The sequence below is a fragment of the Syzygium oleosum genome, unplaced genomic scaffold, assembly GCF_021117445.2.
Source record: "Syzygium oleosum isolate NSW1041296 unplaced genomic scaffold, Sole_v2.1 Sole_v2.14, whole genome shotgun sequence".
Lineage (NCBI taxonomy): Eukaryota > Viridiplantae > Streptophyta > Magnoliopsida > Myrtales > Myrtaceae > Syzygium > Syzygium oleosum.
Window position 1 is genome coordinate 452,154 of NW_026607498.1, and position 23,363 is coordinate 475,516.

General features: G+C 40.3%; 2 long non-coding RNA genes and 1 pseudogene across 2 annotated transcripts; all 3 read left to right on the forward strand.

Annotated features, from left to right (window-relative positions):
- Positions 1–5,779: 5,779 nt before the first annotated feature.
- On the forward strand, positions 5,780–13,760 carry LOC115667956 (U-box domain-containing protein 33-like; annotated as a pseudogene).
- On the forward strand, positions 6,045–6,807 carry LOC130139869 (uncharacterized). The gene is made up of 2 exons (XR_008817916.1): positions 6,045–6,164; positions 6,396–6,807. It is a non-coding gene; the product is annotated as an uncharacterized LOC130139869 (long non-coding RNA).
- Positions 13,761–15,753: 1,993 nt separating the features above from the next.
- On the forward strand, positions 15,754–16,177 carry LOC130139841 (uncharacterized). Its single transcript, XR_008817898.1, has 2 exons — positions 15,754–15,864; positions 15,955–16,177. It is a non-coding gene; the product is annotated as an uncharacterized LOC130139841 (long non-coding RNA).
- The last annotated feature ends 7,186 nt before the right edge of the window (positions 16,178–23,363 follow it).

Here is a 23,363-nt window from a genome sequence, read left to right on the forward strand (position 1 = left end):
AGGCAAACTCAGTTTGAGCCGATAACAAAGAACAAATTGTTGAACATGTTTTTCCAGTAAGTTGTGTTATAATTATATTATCTATAATGTGATCCCACATTTAGTTTATTATTGCCCACATTAATTAATTTCGTCAACGTTTATTGAGCGTATTCAAATACGCGATAACTATGATCGCCCAATATTAAGATAACAATCTTGATGGCAGAAGTTATCTATAAGGGTATGAATTGGGATATAAATAGGTCATCTAAGCCAAATCCTCTCATAATAAAGAAGATCGACTTCTCATTTATTAATCTGAGATATCGGAAAACACACCATCGATGAGGACAATTGGCTAGAAGAACCTATTGACGATCGTTTCATCATGACTGGAGGTTAGTATAGATTTTTTCCACATTTCCGTACTCGATTATGATTATGCATGGTTATAGTTTATACATGAATAATCAAAATCTTCAGTCTTCTGCTATAGTTAATTTTTTAACAGTTGATATCAGAGCATATTTGTATCTCTGACTTGATGATTTTTTTGTGAGTTTTGAATGAATTAAAAATTGAGGCAATTTATGGGCAAAAAAGAAATTGGTGATTCCGGCCAAATTCGGGTAAACCGCCACCCGGCTTTGGACCAGCATAGTCGCACTGCCATGGGCAACAAAAGCCCCAAGTTAATTCGGCATTATGATGTTCGCTGGACGTGGATTAGGCAGCGGAATTCGTGGTGATTAGGGTTTGCGTTTTGGTGGAATTTTGATTGATTCGGGGCAATTTCTTCGCCGTTTTCGCCGATTCTTTGAATTATGTGGTCGCGCTGGCGTGGTATCAAAAGCCCCACCATTTATTTTGATCTAAAGTGGGCTGCCGGAGGAGAATCGGGCGACGGAAGGCGCGGCGGAGACGACAAACGGCGAACTGGCGCGAGGAGGCGCTGGAGGGACAGGCGCGTGCGGACCACGCGCCAGCATGTAAAGCATGGTGCGTGTGGTCCACGCTCTAGCGCATTCGTCAGGCGCGTGCGCGCGAGGGATTGGGCGCGTGTGTGCCACGCGCCAGTGAGGAACCGATTACTACGATTCTGCCCCTGTTCGTTGAATTTACCGTTTTGTCCCTCTCCGCATTTATTTTACCGTTCTTCCCTTTTTCGCGTAAATTTTACTGTTTTGCCCCTCTTAGCATTGAAAAATTTCGATTATGCCCTTGCATGCAATTTTGTGATATTTTATGCGTATAATTAAATGTCTAGTGATCCATATAGTTTTAATTAATTGGAGAGTAGCCACAACATCTTTAATTAGTTAAAATTATATATTAAGAACCTCCGGATTACATTTAGAAAAGAACATTGATTGTAATTAATCGTATAAATATAATAAATTTTATCCCATAAGAATTTTCATTATATTAATATGATTAATTAGGATGAAATATCATATTATTTTTCTTAATTTACTCATAGTGATTAAGAAAAGGAATATAATATGATAGTTTCTTCATAAAGTTAATTATGAATCTATTTAAATTAAAAACTTAGCCCACATACAGTTTTTATGTTATGTGATTCATATTTTGTTACATATTTTACATTGGTAAAGCATGATATATGTTTGATGTGCCTCAAATTTTGTGACATAAGCATATGTGTTTGATATGCAGTTTTACAACCTGTGAATTTCTTTGAATTTAAGAATGATGTTCTCGTGCTGAATGGTAAAAACCATAAAGTTTGGAAAGAGCTAATCCTTCTTCAATTGGGGTGCATGAACATTGACTATGTTATAAGGAAAGACGAATCACCTGCTCCTTCTGACACAAGCACCGCAGCTGAGATAGCCATTTTTATGAACAATAGGAGCGGTCCAACCGCTTTAGTGTGATGTTCATAAAGACTAAAATATCTCTTAGTATCCGTGGTTCGGTCACTTAGCATAGCTAATTTTCAGTCTTCTGCTATAGTTAATTTTCTAACAAAACTCCCATCAGTCTGAGGATAACTAGCATATCTAAATTAAAGTTGAGTTTCCATTGTTCGCCAAAATTGAGGGCCACACTATTTCCATCCTCAATATGACTAAATCCACTTCATTTTCATCAAGAACACAAAATTGCCTGCAATCATCCAATTGCAATTCAAAATGGTGGCCATAAATTTATTTACTTTCCTTCCTTATTATTTTTTTATTTCTTAAGATCTAGTTGCCATAATTAAGCATTTCACATTTTCTATTTTTGTTTATTGTGAATATCTCATGTGTATTAAATGCACCATGTTTTCTTTTTATTTTTAGATTTTACTTTTGTAGAAATAAGTTTTTTCAAAACGAGAAATTTCAAGAAGCCTAATTCGTTTCAAGGTTGTCGAGCAAATTTATGCATTAGATGTCAAGTAGAATTTAGAAAAATTATAACATAGACTATTTTTAACACAATCACATCTTCATAACATTTACTTTTGTTGTACATATTACCATTGGTCCCTTTCTTATCAGTTATCTTTTTATATTCATATACATATAATGGGATGATTGGACGAAATAAAAAGAAAATTCTTTTAAAAATTTTCCAAAATAAAAACACAATTACATTCCCCAACGTGAGACTTTCAAAGATGAAATATATTAAGTAAAACATTTGCATAAAACAAGAATTTTTTTTTAAAAAAATCCCATCATTTTGGATTGAAAAAATTTAATATAATTGTTGAAGTACTTACCACAAAATTTCAAGATCTCTCGTTGTGCATAAAATTTTCACGTTGATGATTTTAGTATTACATGCTCCGTGTAAAAGTATTTCACCAAAAGTAGGGAAATAGACAAATACTTTGATACCGTAAATAGAGAGCCTTGATTTGTATTTTAGACTAATGAAACTAGAAAATAAAAAATAACTTTTGAGATAAGAGGGATGAAGAATAGATAGGTTGTTATAAGAATGATGAAGCATGTAACTATGATTTTATTTTGGAAAGTGTCCATTGAAAGGAAGTAAAAATAAACAAGTGACTATGTTAAAGAATTGTTCTATGTTAAAAAAATTTCAGATTCTACTTGACTATTAATGATAATAAATTAGCTCAACAATGTAGAAAATAATAGGTTTCTTGAAAATTTCCCTTTTCAACAAAACTATTTTCTATGGAAGTAAAATTTAAAAATAAAAAAGAAAACATATTGCCTTTAATATACATAGGAAATCAACAGTAAATAAAAACAAAACATGTGAAATTGTTGATTATGGCTCCTAAATCTTATATAGAAAAAGAATGAAAGTAAATAAAAATATGGGATCACCACTTTAAATTGCAATTGAATGATTGAGGACAATTTTGTCTTTTTGGTGAAAATTGGGTAGATTTAGACATACAAAGGGTAGAAGTAGCTCCACACTTTTTTTTTTTGTGTGTAGAAATCGAAGGGACTTTTCTTTCCTTTTGAGAAACGGTATAAGTCTTGCGAGAAAAATAAACATGAACATTTTGATTGCATGACTTTTTTAATCGAAGAGTCCGATTATCTTATTATTTATCATTTTTCATTTAAAACTACTATGATTTAATTTGAAAAGTAAAATATAAGTACGTGTTTTTGTATTTTTAAATTTTGATGGTTAATATGCCTAATTAATGAGGAGGAGCCAACTAAATTTTGATAGGATATAAGATTTGTAGGTACTAGACTTTTATCTTTGACAATTAGTAAGGAGAAGTCAAGTTTTTATCGGAGTTTTAATAAGGGGATGCAATCTGAAATATGAAACTAAAAGAAAAGGCCAAGAGGACTTATATTGAGATATTAATATAACTTCATGACTCAAATCCATGTTACGAATGCAAACACCCACGCCACACTAATAGCTGAGGACAAGAAAAACATTATAAATCGGGAAAATTATCCAAAAAGTCCTAAATTTATTGCACTTTTGCCAATTCAGTTCTAAACTTTTCAATTTTGCCAATTGAGTTATAAATCTTTTCACTTCTTACCAATTGAGTCCTAAACATTTTCAGTTCTTGCCAATTTTGGCCAGAAATTACTTCCGTGGATGCCGGCCGGCCTACGTGGCACTGACGTGGACAAATTTCAATATTTTTTTGAATATTTTTATTCTTTATTCTTTTTATTTTCTTTTTATTTTTTTTTTGTCCCCTTCTTCCTCCTCTAGCCGATCGCCGGGCGTCGGCAACCGACCAGAGGAGAGGGCCGGCGAGGTCGACCTCGGGCGAGCCTCTCCCCCACCGGCCACTGGCAAGGCCGACCTTGCCCAGCCATGGCGAGGTCGAGCCTTGCCATTCCTAAGTGAGGTGGCTTGCCATGGCTAGGCGAGGGCGAGCCACGCCATGGCTCTACCTCACTAGATCTAGTGAGGCTGGCCTCGCCTAGACCTCGATAGGGACTAGCGAGGCTCGCCCGAGGCCGGCAAGGTCGACCTTGTCGGCCCTCTCCAACGATCGGCCGGAGGAAGAAGAAGGGGAAGAGAAAACAAAAGAAAAAAAGATAAAGAATAGAAAATAAAAATAAAAAATTCAAAAATATTAAAATGTTATGAAAAATTCACGTTAGCGCCATGTAGGTCGGCCGGTGTCCATGTTAGCACTTTTCGACCAAAACTAGTCAGATGGACTCAATTGGTAAGAAGTGAAAAGGTTTAAAACTTAATTGGTAAAATTAAAAGGCGGTACCAAGTTACCGGTTGTCCCATCTCCGCTAGAAAAATGTAAATTGAGCAAAGCTAATGCTTGTATCTTTCAAATGTCCCTCAGTTGCGACACGTATGAAAGATGGTAAGAAAGAATACAAGGTTCGAACCATAACAAGATAAAACATAAAAAGAGAATTTGCATTCTCTCTCTTTCCAACTGTTCTTAAGTTCATTTTGCACATGATCAATAAAGAAGATGGCACAGCCTCCAAATTAGCCAGAACTTATTTAATGTGGAGTTTTTTTTATTAACATTTTCCGGTATTGGACATGCATTAGTAGGAGATCATTGGTCACAACCGGTATTGGCGGCGGCGGCGGCGATTGCTTATTAGAATGATTGTGACTGATCACGGAGGCGGCCCATCATATTGCCCTACAGAAAGAGATCTGTGGCGACAACCACCAGACGTTGGCCTCAAGCTTTCACCATACTCAAAGAGCAATTTCACCATATCAAACCAAAACTTAACCACTATCCTTTTAATAGGTCTAGAGAGAAAGAGTTGATACCATGATTTCAAGATTAGCTCTTGTTATTAAACTCTTGATCTACAAGTTTTAGTTTAATAATATTTTCAGGATTACTTTTATTTAGATTATGATTTTGATAAATACCATTACTTATTTCAATTTCGTATTTTTAAGGAGGTTATCTTTTGCTAGGTAAGAAAGTAGAAGGGGATTTTAATAGGATTAATACTACGAAAAATGTCAAATTGGTACCTAACTCCAAAGTGGTACATATATGATAAATTTATCTTCCGTTAAATTTTACCATCAAATTCCTGAGTTGAATGACTCGTGACAGTTGACGAGCGTACCGGTTTAGGGTTTTACCGTCCGTTTGTCACAAGTGTACCGGTTTGTGATTTTTCGTGATATTAATTTAATTTAACTGAAATTAACAGAGAATAAATTTATCGTAAGTATACTAATTTAGAGTTTGTTGTGGTATTAATCTATTTTAATAATACTTTGGGGATTACTTTTTATTTTGAGTAAGATTTTGAAAAATATTGTCACTTAAAAAATTTCTTGTTTTCTCTTTTTTATTTCTTTTTTGGTCAAACATTTCTCGTTTTCTCTCACTCGCTACGCTACAGCAGCTAAAAAGGTGCTCCTTTTACTTCTTGCTCTCATGGAGGCAGCAGGCGGCGGTCGATCGCCGCCGCGGCTGGTCGCCGATCGAGTCTACGCGGCCGCGGGCGGCGACGTGCAGAAGGGCAGGTCGACCCTCTCGCGGGCGCTACAGAATTTGGGCGGCCGCTTCCGCATCCTCCGTGCTCAACAGCCTCCCGAGGACGATGATGACGATGATCGCGACCCTCGCGACCCATCTCGTAAGTTTCAGTTCGGGAACGCCGCCTACGACTTCGTTCACTTCATGCCGTGAACAAAGTACACTGACGTGAAAACGACGTTATTTTAGCTGAAAAATTATCTGATGGAACATGGTGGTGGGAGGATAGGCGTGTCATGTGGAAACAAGTTTCGGGTTTTTTATATCGTAAGAAAAAGAAAATGTGAAGGATAAATATATCACGGTGAGTATACAATTCAGAAAAAATGTGTTACGGTAGGCATAATCTTGGGAGTTTTTTGTGGCTTTTTTCTTTTTTCTTCGAGACACTTCGTATCGGACTAACATGAGATGAACTGATTTACGACGGCCTAGGGACATGGTGCAGCGGGACATTACAGACGCAATGTTAAAGTTTGCTACTTTAGCTTGGTAGAATGCTGACTGCAGCCCAGCATGTATGATGATTCCAAAAGGGCACAGGGTATCTGCTGTATCAATGATGGTGCTACTTGTGAGAATGGTTTTGGTTTATCTCTGGCACTGTTGGCTGATAAGCCGAATTCATCCGATATTAGATATTGTAGAGATTGCTGTGTTGAATTCCACAAAGATGTGACTACATATGAGATGACTTTTGGTGATTTGTGGTTGAATGCAACTCTTGGCCGTTCCTCGTGTTGGTGCCTCTAACCAGTGAGGTGATCCCGAACTAACATTTTGTTGAAAGTACTTCCCTATCGCCCCGTCTGAAGAAACATTTCTGACTCGTATATACAAGTCATTGGACTTTGTTGTGAGATGGTGGTCATGTAGTTTTCCATGCAAAAATAACCCCCAGTCTGGAAGTTAGCATGTGCCCGCAATTTTTGGAAATCGTGGTATAGTCCAAATGTGATGCATTTATGAAACGTTTGCATGCTGCGAGGTTTTTCTTATTCTGAGGACAGATTAGCTGTGGCGAGAACATGATTTTATAAGGTGCAAGTTGGCATTAGCTTAAATTCTTCTGCTGCGGCAATTTAGTAACAGCAGTTTCATCGACTTGGTGAAATTTCCAGTGAATCAGTCGCATGACTTTGGCATCAGGACTCCTCAAGAACTTGCGAGGCAGAACATGAATGGGGCAAGATGCTGGACAAGTACATTCACATTTGTAAGCAAGCAGAGGCTCGTTTTCCCCTGAATTATATGTCTTCTGCCACATTTGCCATATGATTAGTTCGTTGTTTCTTAGCATTACTGTTGAATGCGCAAGAATTTGTTTTTCATTTTCCCATTTTAGTGAAGTAGAGAAGACAATGATAGACTGAAGTTTAGGATTATTCGACATTTCAGATGGTTATTTCATGATACTGGTAAAGTTAGTGCTTAATTCGTCTGGATCAGATTGTCTTAATTTCGTTCCCAGAATTCTATACTCCCGGTTGTTCTGAATCAACTGAGTACATAAGGGTGGTGGAAGTTAGAGATATAATTTTTGTATTTGATTAGGTTTATGTTGAGCTCTGTTTTGAGGTTTTAATTGGATAAGTGTACCAAGAAATCTACATACTTATGTAACCTGACATCAGCCCATCATTTGAAACTTTTCGAAGTTAATTGTTGACATGCAAGCTGGAGTCCAGTATCTGACTTGTGTGTGGATACATTAATGTTTCCTTTCTGCAGGTTTCTGTGGAGAAAAGATATATCGAGATGCAAGATATAGGGAAGGGGATACCGCAACTTATTGAGCAGCATGCCATTGAGAAACTGATTACGGGAGCAGCAACAGACAAGCGCTATTTTGTGTATGATTTACTCATGAGTTAATCTTCGTTTATTTAGCATAGACCAGAAGGCAAAAGAAAATGTGACCTGTGGAGTCGGTGAGCTACTTTGAGTCCTAGTCTTAGATTAATGACATTGACTTTGCTCAGAGATTGCATCTTAAATGCATTGCAAAAGTATTTTCTTAAGTCACATACATTATTATATTTTTTATGAAGAGGCGAGATAGTAGTTTGTCATGAATATAGTTCCTCATATCTTTCGTGCGGCAACTCTAGAGAGAGATTACAGTAAAATTCAGTCATTTTGGATGACTACTAATTCAGTTGAGCTGTTATATTTCTTCATAGGTCAGCACCTATTGACAACTGCAGTTTTTTAATAAGTCAGATACAACATTCTCGTTTTTTTTTTCAAAATCTTTGTTTGCTGATGTGCCTTTAGCATTGCAGTGGGATGGCACAACTTAAATCCACAAGCTCAATATTTGTCAACCAGCAGGCGGATCCATCTTGTTACATTTGGTTTATCTGCAAGCGACAGCTAATTTATGTAAGGTAACACAACATGACTGTATTTTTATTTTATGTTTCTCCATGTAGTCAATGACAAGCACAAACATGACAATTATTCCAAAACAAAATTTCGTTTTATGTACTCATTCTTGGTACTTGTCCTGAGCAGGGACAGAGGTAAGGAGTTAAGCCAGTGTAAGTAGTAACTACGACTATATCTTCGAACATAGATGTAAAGAACTTGACTTCTTGGCTTGAATAACATCCGCCGAATTTGGAATAGCATGTAGAGAATTACAGAATAAGTCATTGAAACATAAAAGATGCAACAAGCAGAACATAAGAAAAGTACTTAAATTAAACCGAATGGGCGACCCCTTTGAAATTTCTAACTCGTTGATGCAGGAGCATAGGACAATATTATCTATTTTCTCGAGTTACTGCTCACAGTAACTATAGCAGATTACTAATTTTGGTCTTTGAAGTCCTTTTGGGAATTTACTAAGGCTGCGCATGACAACGATTCTGTGTGTGGGAACAGATTCTTCTCAGAAATGATTCTTTTTGATTCGTGCCCGGAATTGATTCGAGCATTTTAAGGCGTTTGTTAACGGCCCAAAATTCCATCCCTGGAATAGAAAAAGAACATAAATGCGTTTGGTAACGCGCGGAAAATTTCTTTTTATTAATAATATTTTTAAATATTTTAATATTTCTTTCTTTTTTTCTTTTCCTCCTTCTTGGTCATAGCCTGCTCGCCGGCCATGACCGGTAAAATATTTTTTTATTAATAATATTTTTATTAAAAGTATTTTTTCTTTTTTTTGGCCATGGCCTGGTCGCCGGCCATGACCGGTAAAATATTTTTTTTATTAATAATATTTTTTATTAAAAATATATATTTTTATTTTTTTTGGCCATGGCCGGTAAAATTTTTTTTTTTATTAATAATATTTTTATTAAAAATATACATTTTTATTTTTTTGGGCCATGGCCTGGTTGCCGGCCATGGTCGGTAAAATTTTTTTTTTATTAATAATATTTTTTATTAAAATATTTTTATTAAAAATATACATTTTTATTTTTTTTGGCCATGGCCTGGTCGCCGGCCATGGTCGGTAAAATTTTTTTTTTATTAATAATATTTTTTATTAAAATATTTTTATTAAAAATATACATTTTTATTTTTTTTGGCCATGGCCTGGTCGCCGGCCATGGCTGGTAAAATATTTTTTTTTAATAAAAAAAATATATTTTTATTAAAAATATATATTTTTCTTTTTTTTGGCCATGGCCTGATCGCCGGCCATGGCCTGTAAAATATTTTTTTATTAAAATATTTTTATTAAAAATATACATTTTTATTTTTTTTGGCCATGGCCTGGTCGCTGGCCATGGCCGGTAAAATATTTTTATTAAATATATATATTTTTTCTTTTTTTACCATGGCCTGGTCACCGGCCATGGCAGTAAAATATTTTTTTTATTAAAATATTTTTTATTAAAATATTTTTATTAAAAATATATTTTTTTCTTTTTTATGGCCATGGCCTGGTCGCCGGCCATGGCCGGTAAAATATTTTTTATTAATAATATTTTTTATTAAAATATTTTATTCTCGTCAGATCTGGCGAGGGTGATCTTCGGGCCGGACATTAGAAGCTAAATTAAAAACCAAGAAAAGGAACAAGAAAAAAAAATTGATTCTCAAAATTGTTCCCAGAATCAAGAAGCTACTTTTTTTTGATTCTTGATTCTGCTCCAAAACTGATTCTGGGAACAATTTTTGACAAAATTGTGCCCAGAATAAAAAAATTAAACAAACGCATTTCTGTTCCCAAACTGATTCTGGGAACAAAAGAACAGAATCAAACACTGTTTGGCAAGTTGTCATGCGCAGCCTAAGAGTCCTAGCACTATTAGGTTTATTTTCTTAGGTAGAAGCCCTATGAATAAAAGGATTTTATGCCAATTTATTGGTCTCAAAGAGTTGTTTTAAGATTTGTCATTTTTCTAGATTGAGTAAAGTTTCTTTTTCAAGAAAGACATTCTTTTTTTTCCTTGGCCTTGAAGTCCAGAAGACAATCTTTTACATTGTTTCCTTACAAATTGTTCCTATTTGCTCTTGGTATCAAGTACCTCATTAGGGTTTTTCCTACATCACTTGTCATACCTATTACCAAACTCTTAGGCTAAGTTTCAATATGGCATCTTGAGTTTCCAGAGAGCATCCTCATATGCTGATGAGAGTTTATGCGTATTTTTTCTGGAACGTACATTTGAATGCTTTTCAACGTATTCTCTTAAGTTCACTCTGTCCAAAATCACCACCTTCATTTAGTGAAGCAATCTGCTTTATTGCTGCTGAAGTTTCTTCTTCAACTTGCTATGCGTCAGACGCAACTAAGATGTTAGCTGATGTGAATTATTGAAAAATTGTAGGGAAGGAGATATAACAAGCTCAATACGGTTGTTTCCCCATCATCAGTATCAGTGAATTCTGCTGAGGAATCTGGATTACAAAACTTAAGAAGTCCTATAGGTTCATCAGCTCTAGTGAAGTTGAAGATGATATGCCCTTGGTTCGGATTGAGAGAGGCCAGAGGATCCATCATAAATCAGAATCAAGCTCTGTATGTTCTTATAAACCTTCCTATGAACTTTCTTGTGAACCTCCAACACGATATTGTGCTACAATAGAAAAAAATTCTTTACTTTCAAGTGTATCCACTTCAAAAAACTAGGTAATTTCATATACAACTGAACGCTGGGATATTGAGTCATTATTAGGGCCCCAAATTTCCTGACAGGAAGGAAGTAATGATGAACTCTATGAACAACTTGACAGAGCAATGGCAGAGGCTGCAAATGCAAAACAAAATGCATATGAAGAGTGGATCCATCGTCAAAGAGCTTTCTATGAACTTTGTTGTGAGCCTCCAATGCAATATTGTACTAAAGTAGAACAAATTTCTTTACTTTCAAGCGTATCTATCACTTCGATAAAATATATAGTTTTATACTCGAATTACAAGTCATTCCTAAGGGCCCAAATTTCCTGACAGGAAGGAAGTAACAATGAACTGTATGAACAACTTGACAGAGCAATGGCAGAGGCTGCAAATGCAACACTAGAGGCATATGAAGAGAGGATCCATCGTCGAAAAGCTGAAAAAATTGCAATTGATGCTACTTGCAGAGTAATGTTCTTGTCATGATTTTCTTACTATGTTTTGCATGCATAATAGTAATGGATTCTGGAGTATTGGAGATAGAAAGCAGTAATGCAGAGAGACCGATTTAGTTACTAGAATCTACTTTTTTTAGTTTTGTTACCTAGCATCAATGTCTGGACAAAATACTCTAGATTGTGCACTAGAGGATGCAAAAGTCTTGAAGACCAATCTAATGAAGTTCCTTCATCTGGAATTCAAAGATTTTAGAAAGTTAGTATTTCTAAAGTCTGAGCAGACTCTGTTAGGTGGAAGTTGCTCGGTCCATTTTTTATGCAAGTGCTTGGCATGTCACAGTCTTATAAGTTAACATTGGTAGGGACAGAATCTTGAGCATCTTGAAAATTTAATAAAATATACGAACATTGTTGCCTATTTGCAGGTTAAAGCACTTGAGGAGGATCTAAGGAGGACGAATGGTCTCGAGGAATCGCTAGCTAAAGAAAAGGAAGCACTTAAAATGATGAAGAACCAACTCGACGAGTCACGGACACTGCTGGAGAATGCACTGGAGCTACTTGCAAACCAAGCAAGCGAATCCTCGAGTGTAAATCAGCAGGACTTCCTTTCTGAATTTTCTTTCTCAGAAATTATGGAAGCTACCGACAGTTTCAGTCCATCCTTGAGGATTGACGTAGGAGAATATGGGAGCACTTATAAAAGCATTTTTGTCACATCCCAGTGATCATAAAGATGTTCTTCCAAGGATGCTTACGGTACCATCAAGAGGTAAGGCGATCGCAGTCTAAGCATATTTTCCTGGAAGAATAGTTGAAGTTGTTTTGACAAATGATTAGAAGTATGCAGGCTTATATCACGGTCCATCAACTAAATAGGCAATCTAAAATATAAAGATTGGGAGGTTTTTCAATTTTCATTTCATTTTAGGCAAATTAAAAACTTTTTAACTTCTCCGTTCAAGAAGTTGGAGAGACGATTGACTCATGAAATTTTAGAAGGTCCTAAGTGGAAACTCTGACAAATTTGTGGGTTTTGTCTCAGGTCCAAACAGCAAGTAAACTAAGACATCCGAATTTGATTTACCTCATCGGAGTCTGCACTGAAGATTGGACTCTTATCTGTGAGTATCCCCCCAGTGGTAGCCTTGAAGACCGACTCTGCTGCACAGGCAACACTGCACCTCTATCATGGCAAACTCGTGTACGCATTTGTACGGAAACACGTGCTGCAATAATTTTTCTACATTACCACGGTGGCATAGCACATGGTGACCTGAAACCAGAAAATATTCTTCTCGACACCAACTTCCTGCCGAAACTAATAAAATCTGGACTGTCCCTTGAGCCAATGGCGGGAGAACGATCGTTTGCCTCAGATGTTTATTCTTTCGGCCTTATAGTATTGCAGTTACTGATCGGGAAATCGGCCTTGATTTTGAAAGAGACAGTGCAAGACTCATTCATTGTGGAGAACTTAAATTGCATATTGGATTCTACAGCCGGGCACTGGCCATTTGAGCAAGCCAGAAAGCTGGCTCACCTGGCATTGAGGTGCTGTCATATAAATCCCAGCACCGGCCTGAGCTCAAGTCCAAAGTGTGGCCGGTACTCGAGCAGATGCGAATTCTTAGTGAAGGTTCATCGTCCATTAGGTCAGGTCCTGAAGAGCCTAGCCCGCCTCGTCCATCTTTCATTTGTCCAATCTACCAGGTAAGTTTGCTTATTGTTTCTGTGTTAGGATATTTATCACTGTTTAATCTCTGGCTATGCCTATGTCGGCATGATTATGTTTATATTACTTTGAAATGGTTGTAAACCTCATAGACATTTTATATTAGGAAATTATGCAAAATCCCCACGTGGCAGCAGATGGTTTTACCTATGAGGCAGATGCAATAAGGTGTTGGTTTGCCAGTGGCCACGATACTTCACCTATGACGAATCTCCGGCTTGCGAACCTTGATCTCGTCCCAAATCAGACTCTGCGATCTGCAATTCAAGATTGGTTGCAAGACCATTGAACCCTAAAATCAATGTCCTTGTTCACAGCAACTGTGAACTCGACAAGAGCGGTTGAACTTTTCATTCCGAGCTATGGACTGCGCAGAGATTGCAGACTTTGGTCTGGCACTGAAATGTATCATCACCCATAATTCTTCAGTTCCTAGGTCTGGGATGTTCTTTTGGCATAATATTTTTGGTTGTATATGCATCTGCACAAACCATGAACGGATTTTTAGGCTTGCATATGCTACAAAAATTTACTGCTAAACTGCATGACCGCGGCTTTTGTTAGGCGAAAAGCCCGTGACAAGAGTCTGAGATAAAGAATCAATGGTGAGCACTGACGCGTTCCTTTAGCATAAGGGGAAAATTCCAATTTGGGGTTCAAAGTGGGGCCATTTTCTCAATTTGGGGTCCCAAGTGGACTTAGTGCCAAATTGGTACCCAAAGTCCCCAAAAAGTGTCAAATAAGGGTCTGGGTTGCCGGCCGGCCAAAATACCCGCCGGCCGGCGATCCCGCGACTGTTCCGGCTAACGGAAACAGTGTTTTTATTTATTTATTTTTTTCTGTTTTTTTCTTTTCCTTTTCCTCTTTTTTTTTTTCTCCTTTCCCTCCGCCGGCCATTGCCGGGGCCTGCGGAGGTGGCCCTCGCCAGCGAGGGCGACCCAGGGTCGGGCGAGGGTCGCCCTCACCGGCGTCGAGTGAGGGCCGCCCTCACCTGGGGCCGGGCGGGCGAGGGCGACCCAGGGCGGGCGGGCGAGGTCGCGCCTCGCCGGCGTCGGGCGAGGCCGCCCTCGCGCGGCGGGGACCCGGTGGGCGGGCGAGGGCGACCCTCGCTAGATCCGGCGAGCATCCCTCGCCGGATCGCGGCGGCGGCCTCGCCCTCGCCGGCGACCCAGGGCCGAGCGAGGGTCGCCCGACGCCGGCGAGGGCGAGGGCCGTCCTCGCACGGGTTTGGGCGGGCGAGGCGACCCTCGCCCGGCCCTGGGTCCCCCTCGCCGGCGAGGGCTGCCTCCGCCTGAGGCCGGCGACCTCCGCCGGCCCCGGCAATGGCCGGCGGAGGGAAAGGAGAAAAAAAAAAGAGGAAAAGGAAAAGAAAAAAAAAGAAAAAAGAAAAAAAAATAAAAATACTGTTTCCGTTCGCGACTGATCAGCGGATCGCCGGCCGACGATATTTGGCCGGCCACACCTGACTTTATTTGACACTTTTTAGGGACTTTGGGTATCAATTTGGTACTAAGTCCACTTGGGACCCCAAATTGAGAAAATAGCCTCACTTTGGACCATAAATTGGAATTTTCGCTTTAGCATAATGGGTTCATAAAAAGATGGATTTTCTGAAGAAAAGCTCTCACCTTTCGGTGCAAAAATGGAGACTAATTATGCAGTCTCGCCTGAGAGTGAGAGAGAGGGATGAACTCTCAATAGTCAACATGGGCATAAACCCTTCTCCCTTAGGGTTTTAGCAATTCAATTGGGGGCAAGGGGGACATAATGAAAGTTTGCTTTCATAATAATTGTAGACTCCAATAAAAAAAAGAAAAGAATTAAGTTCCAGAGCTGAGTCATGCAAATTAAGCAGCCACTGAAGAGGAAAAGCTTAAAAACCCAATGAGTTGGATTTCTATTATCCACACCCCCTCGCACTTTTGGCGACACTAATGAATTTTGCATGTATTCGTCGGGTCAGACAATGAAAATTAGAGAAAAAAGAGAGCATTTAACGAATGAGGAAATATACAAATGTTAAATATCTTTTCTTGGATTAGGAAAATGCTACAGGATTTCAAACGGGTCAAAATTGCGCGTACTTTTAGGGAAGGAAACTAATGTGCAGATTGATTAGCAAATCGAATATTTCGATCGCCCGATCTAAATTACACTCAAAATTTACTTTCTTTGTTGATAGGAGATCAGATAGTATTAAGTTTTATTAGAGTAACATTTCTTACCAAGAAAAAAGTAAATTCATCCCATTAACTCCGAGAAATGCTTAAATTATGGTAGGAAAATCTTCAAGAATCCAATTGTATACTGCAAGTACATATAGTCTTACCTAATAAAGCAAATGTGCATTTCCATGGAGACCCGTGAAACAAAGGTAACAAAGAAAAAATCTCTATGAGAATTTTAGCAGAATATGCATATTTAGTAACTCAATCGCAATTATTTTTTGGAATCTTGCCTTCACTCAAACTCCAAAAATACCGAACTTTAGACATCTATTTAAACCCACTTCGTTTTGGATACATAAGCACATATCTTTCACAATCATATACCTTAGACAATCAATCAAGCCGAATATACTTGGAAATGGAGAAGGGTCAAGCCAAGCTTAGCGCAATGGTCTTTCTATTGGTGATTGCATCCAGTAGGTTTTTTCTCATCTTTCAATTACTATTATTATTTCTTAACGTAGAACTGCGCTAATGAGTTCCTCCACATTTTCCTTCCTTTAAAGGTCTTGCCGTCTCACATGCTCAAACAAGAGTTGCACCAGGAGAGAGCTGGGATCTCTCGGATCTTCGGAAAGGACCAGGAGAAACTTGTATTGGATCTTGTCCTGTTCCGCAGCGTCCCGCCTTGGTAAATGGCAAATGCGTGTGTGTTCCGCCTCAAAGAGAAAAACTTGTATGAGGAGGAGAGGAAGCAAAAAAGAAAAGGGAATTTCGGTCTTAATAAAATGGGTTCATACTATTGAGTATTTGACTTTTTGGATGGTCTTGAAAATTTCCGTGGTCGAAATCGATCGATTGCATCCTAGTATTTTATAACTAGGTAATCAAAAGTGATGGTCCTATTTCTTATGTATGTGTCGGATGAACGATTAGCGATGGATAAGAGAAGACGAAAGAGTGGCACACCTGATATCCTCACATCTTTGAATATGACGGCAAAGAAATTCAGAACCTAGTTTGAATATTCTAACAAGGTATGCTTTAGGTTGACAAGAATAATGAAGTGCTGAAATTGAGGATATAAAGGGAAATTTGAAGATATCGGAGATCATTTTGGTTGTGATCGTATTTTACCATCCTTTCCGATCACTTGACAATTAAGTTTGGGAAAATCTTTACATAAGGGCTTGGAGTGAAACTATTTTCTCGAAAGAGAACTCAAAGTAGATTTTCCTAAAGGATTAATGGCTGATTCGATTTTACAAGGAATAACTACTAAATTATCCCGCATTGCGTATAAATCATCAGGGAACAAAATGTCAATGTAGATAATATGCAAAAACGTAATAATTGTTAAAATTAGCAATTGCTCGAGTGTGGCGTGTGTCCAAGAAACTGACTATTAGATTAGCGAATGACTTAATTAATGAATATCTAAACAATTGAGTTATGGGAAGAAACTATTTATTAAAGTTTACGACAGAAATAAATTGTTAGGTACATATGGGAAGTAAAAATATCTCAATATCTAAAATACTTTAGGAATCTTGTTGTTGGATGGAAAACCCTCAAATCTTAATATTTAAGTACACGAGAGATAATATAGGATTATTGACACAATATGTGTAAAAGCAATTAGTTAAGGATATTTAGGAACGTAAAGAACGTTTAGATGCGTTAAATGTAGGTTGAATGGAACGAATTAGTAAATAAGTGTAGTAAAAAGTCTTGCACAATTATCATAATTTGCATTAATGGACAAAGAACATGTATTTTTCTAAACGCTTCGATCTTTTTCATTTAGGAAAAATGTTAGATTATATAAAATAAGAAATTAATGAAAATCTATTGAAAAAGACACGAAAATAAAATCAAACTATCCGAGGGAGGCAAGTACTATTCTTAAGGATAATTCCGCTTTTCGGAGTACGAAACTTTGTGTGATAGGCTCTAGTGGCTATCCTCTCAATATAAAACAGACCTTCTTCAATACTATGCACTGAATATTGGAAGGAACAGAAATATCGTTTTGTGTATAACCTAGCAAAGAAAGAAAATAAGAAAAGGAAAATCTCTTTTCTGATTTATTTTCTTCAAGGGTTATATGGTTTGAAATTTTTATATTGGAACAAAAAAAAAAGAGAAGTTAAAAAGACCATTATAAATTTATTGATAATTAATAGATGACTCTTATATGGCCGTAACAAATGATGGAGAGTTTATGAAGAAATAAAACAAAGTTACAAAGCCTTAGACTGTCGTTACAAAGCTATTATAAAACGTTACAAACTGTTTTATGTTAATAACAGACAGAAACCATTACAAATTGATGACAGTAAAAAACCGTTACAAAATTAATAACTTTAAATATCCAACATTGTGACAAGAGTTTGATGTACGGACAACAAAATAATAAAGGATAGGAAAATCGTTGACATTTTTGTAAATATGAGTTAGACGTCAAATTTAAAATTTTGCTTTCATAATAATTATAGACTCCAACAAAAAAAAAGAATTAAGTTCCAGAGCTGAGTCATGCAAATTAAGCAGCCACTGAAGAGGAAAAGCTTAAAACCCAATGAGTTGGATTTCTATTATTCACACCCCTCGCACTTTCCGCAGTACTAATGAATTTTGCATCTATTCGTCGGGTCAGACAATAAAAATTAGAGAAAAAAGAGAGCATTTGATGAATGAGGAAATATATACATGTTAGATATCTTTTCTTATATTAGGATTATATTAGAGAATTTCAAACATGTCAAAATCGTATATTCTTTTAGCGAAGGAAACTAATGTGTAGATTGATTACCAAATAAGATATTTCGATCATCCGATCTAAATTACACTCTAGCATTAGATGGACCACCGAGAGATTTACTTCCTTTATTAATAGGAGATCAGATAAAATTAAGTTTTATTAGAGAGTAACATTTCTTAGCATAAACATAGTAAATTCATCCCATTAACTCCTAGAAATGCTCAAATTATGGTAGGAAATTCTCGAAGTAGCCAATTGTATACCGCGAGTACTGATAGTCTTACCTAATAAAGCAAACGTGCATTTCCATGGAGATCCGCGAATAAAGGTAACAAAGATAAAATCTCTATGAGAATATGAATATGTAGCAAGTCAATTACCACTCAGTTTTTTGAATCTTGCATTTAATCAGACTCCAAAAATACCAAACTTTAGACATCTATATAAACATACTTCAATGGGACACAAACACATATCTGTCACGCTCATATATCCTACACAGTCGATCGAGCCAAATATCGTTGGAAATGGAGAAGGGTCAAACCAAGCTCAGCGCAATAGTCTTTCTATTGGTAATTGCATTCGGTATGTCACGCCCCGAACCCCAACGGGCTCGCGACACCCCTCGATGGTCGATCATTGAATGCGACGTCCCAGACACGTCGCCGACCCAACTCAAACATCAGAGATAAAGGCAAGCGGAAGCGAATTTAAAACAACCCAGACAATAAAATATGACAAAGGGATAGCACAAAATAATAATTCCAAATACACAACATCAAAAGGGAATAGTTGTGGGGTATCCTACTTCGCTATACAAAAGAAGGGCACACAAAATATGGGGTAACTTGACCCGTCCTCCATCCCCGAGATACCCTGGTGGCGTCTCCAATCAATCACGGTCGCAGATCTGAAAATGGTTATATAATAACCGTGAGAACGAGTCTCAATAAGCAACCCCCTATACCCCACATAGGCCAATGCGTACCCAGACAAGTTGTAACATGCAATCTAACCGATAACTTATATATAAATCACATCAATGGACTTACCTCGCCATCCAATCACATGCCCACACTGTACATTAGTCAAATCACATTAGTGCATCCAGCAGAGCTCATATTCGGATCACACAAGGAAGTTTTTCCATGCATCATACAATAACACTCGCGCGTGTCTCGATTATAAGGTAAAACCACTTGGGCACGTCCCATACCATGCCTAGCGATATTCACCTCATAATCAAACACTATGCAACATGCGTGGTCCGACCAACTTTCTCACGACCTCCCGGGTCCTTTCACCGCCGCGCCCATCGCGCGCTCGGGCCCATTCTCACGACCCGCGCTATCGCGCCTCGGGTCGCCCCTCGAGATCAAGCCGGGCTCTGTCCTCACTGGACATTTCACACTTTCTCACGACCCGCGCTATTGCGCCTCAGTCAGCCCTCAGATCAAGCCGGGCTCTGTCCCTCACTGGACATTTCACACTTTCTCACGACCCGCGCTACTGCGCCTCAGGTCAGCCCTTAGATCAAGCCGGGCTCCGTCCCGCGTAACCACGCCTCAGGACATTTTTTTTCCCTTTCCAATGACCCGCGTAACCTACGCCTCAGGTCTAACTCACCTTTCATAGCCCGCGTAAACACGCCTCAGGCTCAGCCCTCCGATCGATCCGGGCTTTTCTCATGCACATGCACCACAACACAAAATTCACCATGCTCTTAGTCATTTAAATCAATTTCAATCACCACCCATTCACCAATGTCAATCTAGCACGCCACATCGCCAACTCAATTCATGCTCCCGACATCGGCCCACCGACCCGACATTCAAGTCGGCACATTCAATTAATCCAATTCACCCACAAGCGCCACGACAATTCAGTCAGGCATATTTATCTCAGTCAATCACTAAATCAGCCGCACAATTATCGCCACAATAATTCACCAATTAAGCACAATCAGTCAAATTAGCCCACGCCTAATTAAAGTCCTAAGCCAGTACTAAATTTCACCCTAAACAAGTCTAAAAATACCCAAAGTACTAGGTAGGGTTTAGGAAATCACTTACTTGGTTTTGGCCCGGAGAAAATCGGCTCGGGCCTAAAATGGCCCGGTGAACAAGGCTTCGAACCGGGCGCGGGCACGGGTCAATCTGGGGCGCGGTGGCCGGCCAACGCGGCACAATGGCCGGACGGCGCGCTGGCGCTGCTGGCGCGGTGGCCGAACGGCATGCCCGGGCGCACGGCAAGCCGGGAACGGGCGAGGTGCCAGGGGCCGAACGGCAAGGCGCCGGGCCACGGCCGGCGACGCGCCGTCGGGCCTGACGGGCGACGCGCCGGGTCGGACGGGCACGGCGCCGGCAAGCTCGGCCATGGCCGGGCTGGCGGGTGCTTGGCTACGGCCGGGCTGGCCCGAGCCTTGGCCACGGCTTACTGGGCCGGGCCGGGGCCGGCCGGCTAGCTGGCCTCGGGCGGCGACCGGCGGCGGTGGCGACTACGGCGACGGCGACGGCGGCGGTGGTAGCGGCGGCGGACGACGAGCCGCAGGAGGGTGGAGGTCGGCCGGGGGTGGAGGCGAGAGGGAGAGAGAGAAGAAGTCTGGGGGCGAGGGGGTGGCGGACCGGTGGCGACGCGCGGCACAGGCCAGCAGCGGCGGCAGCGTAGCGGCGACGGCGGCGGCAACTGCAATGACGCGGCGGCGACGAGCCTGGAGGAGATATGGAGGTCGGCTTGGGCGGTGAGGGCGAGGGTGAGGGAGAGAGAAGGCGAGGCCGAGAAGGGGGGGCAACGGCGACGAGCTGGCCGGACGAGCCGGGTGACGGGCGAGGCTGGCCGGCAGCAGCGGCGACGGGCGGCTAGGCGACGCGGCGGCGACTCGCGGCAGCTGAACGGCGGGCGAGCCGAGCTCACGCGCTCGGGAGGAGGAGAAGGCAGAGTCGGGGCGGCTAGGCGGAGGTGGCGGTCGGATGGTGTGCGGTGGTGACGAGCGGCGGAGGTCGGTCCGGCGAGCGGCGATTGGCGAGCCGGGTCGGGCGCCGGGCGGAGCGTGGCCACACGCAGCTCGTCGGGGAGGAAGAAAGAAGACGAAGAAGAAGAGCGAAAGAGAAGAGAAGGAAGAAGAAAGAGAAGAAGAAGGAAGATGAGAGAGAGAGAGAGAGGGTGGGGTGTCAGAGGGGGGAATGGGCGTGCGTGCATGCGTGATGGACGTGTGCATGCAAGGGGGAAAAAGAGAGAGAGAGAGAGAGAGAGAAGGAAGGAAGGAGAGAGGGGCAGACGCACGGGAAAAGGAAACGTGCAGGTCTGGGGCTCGGCGCAACAGAGGGGAGAGAGAGAAAAGAGAGAGAGAGAGTAGACGGGACAGGGGGAACGCGAGCGGGAAAAAGGGGAGGAGAGAGAAAGAGTGAGAAAAAGAAAGTCCACGCACTCGAATGCGATCCAATGGACACGGTTCGAACCCAAAAACAATCTAACGGCCCACAAAAAGCCTAATTAATATTATAGGGCAATTGGTCAAAATAAAATAACTCAAAACACACTACGAGAGAGGTCTACTAGTGCAAATCCGCACCCGGTCGAAATTTCACTTTTCCACTATTCCTGGCAATCTCGAGGCTGGCCACAATAATATCGACACCATCCAATTTATTTCGTCCCGAAACTCTCGAAAATCGACTGCCAAGTTCGAGGTCTAAATAACGGCCAAATTTGATCGAGTGCGATTCTAGCGAAATCTCTAATTTAAAAATGATAACCGGGAGTGATCAGTTCCCGGGCGAGATTTTACTATAAGCACACTGACAAATTACGCGTTTTATAAATCCCAAAAATGGGCCGAAATTCGGGATGTCACAACTCTTCCCCCCTTACAAAAATTTCGTCCTCGAAATTTACAATCCAACCCAACTATTCAAACAAATGGGGGTATTGGTGTCGCATCAACTCTTCACTTTTCCACGTCGCACCTTCGGTTCCATGGTGTTCCCAAATCACTCTGACTGTTTCAATTGACTGCTGAACCAACTTGGGACCCGTGATGCTCCTCTCACCCACTCATCCCAACAAACCGGTGTTCTGCAAACCCTGCCATACCATGCCCCAAACGGTGCCATTCTAAAACTCTGCTGATAGCTATTGTTATAGGCAAACTCAACCAAGGGCAATTATTCTTTCCAACTTCCCCTAAAATCCAATGCACATGGTCGCAGCATATCTTCCAAAGTCTGAATCGTCCTCTCAGACTAGCCATTCGTCTGCGACTAATAGGCCGTGCTAAACTGTAACCTTGTTCCTAATGCCGTATGAAGACTTTTCCAATAAGCGGCAGTAAACTTAGGATCACGGTCTGAAGTGATCGTCACTAGTACTCCATGAAGATGAACTATTTGTTGCACGCACCATCTTGCGTACCTTCCTAACGCGAAGTCCTTTCGCATTGCCAGAAAATGTGCTGATCTTATCAGCCGATCTACTATAACCCAAATTGAATCATGGCCCATTTGGCTTCTTGGTAGTTTCATAACAAAGTCCATCGCGTTATGCTCTCATTTCTATTCGGTGATTTCCAATGACTGCAACAATCCACCCGGCTTACAATGCCGTGCCTTCACTTGTTGGCATGTTAGATACTCGGTCACGTGCTTGGCTACATCTACTTTCTTGCCTTTCCACCAATAATGCTGCTGTAGATTCTGATACATTTTTGTACTCCCCGGGTGAATACTATACGTACTACGGTGTGCTTCAAACAGAATCTCTTCCTTCGTTCCGTATCACTTGGCACACATAACCATCCACGGAACTTTAGAATCCCATCCTCGGATATCTGAAAATCCGATTTCCTTTTTGTGGCATCCATACATCAAAATCTTCTGAATCTCCGGGTCCGTATATTGTAAAGTCTTAATTTTAGTCTGAATTTTTGGTTCAATCCTCAATGCGGCAAGTAGACTTTAAAACATGGCTCACTTCAAACTTAAACTCTAAATCCCGGACTCCCTCCAACAAGGTCCATTCTTTGACCATCATATGCACGATGCTCGATTTCCCACTCAGTGCATCCGCTACCTTATTAGCCTTTCCGGGGTAATATAAATATCGCAATCGTAGTCTTTAAGGAGTTCCATCCAAGGACGCTGTCTCAGGCTAAGTTCTTTTGAGAAAACTGATACCTTTAAACTCTGATAATCTGTATAAATCTAAAATTTCTCC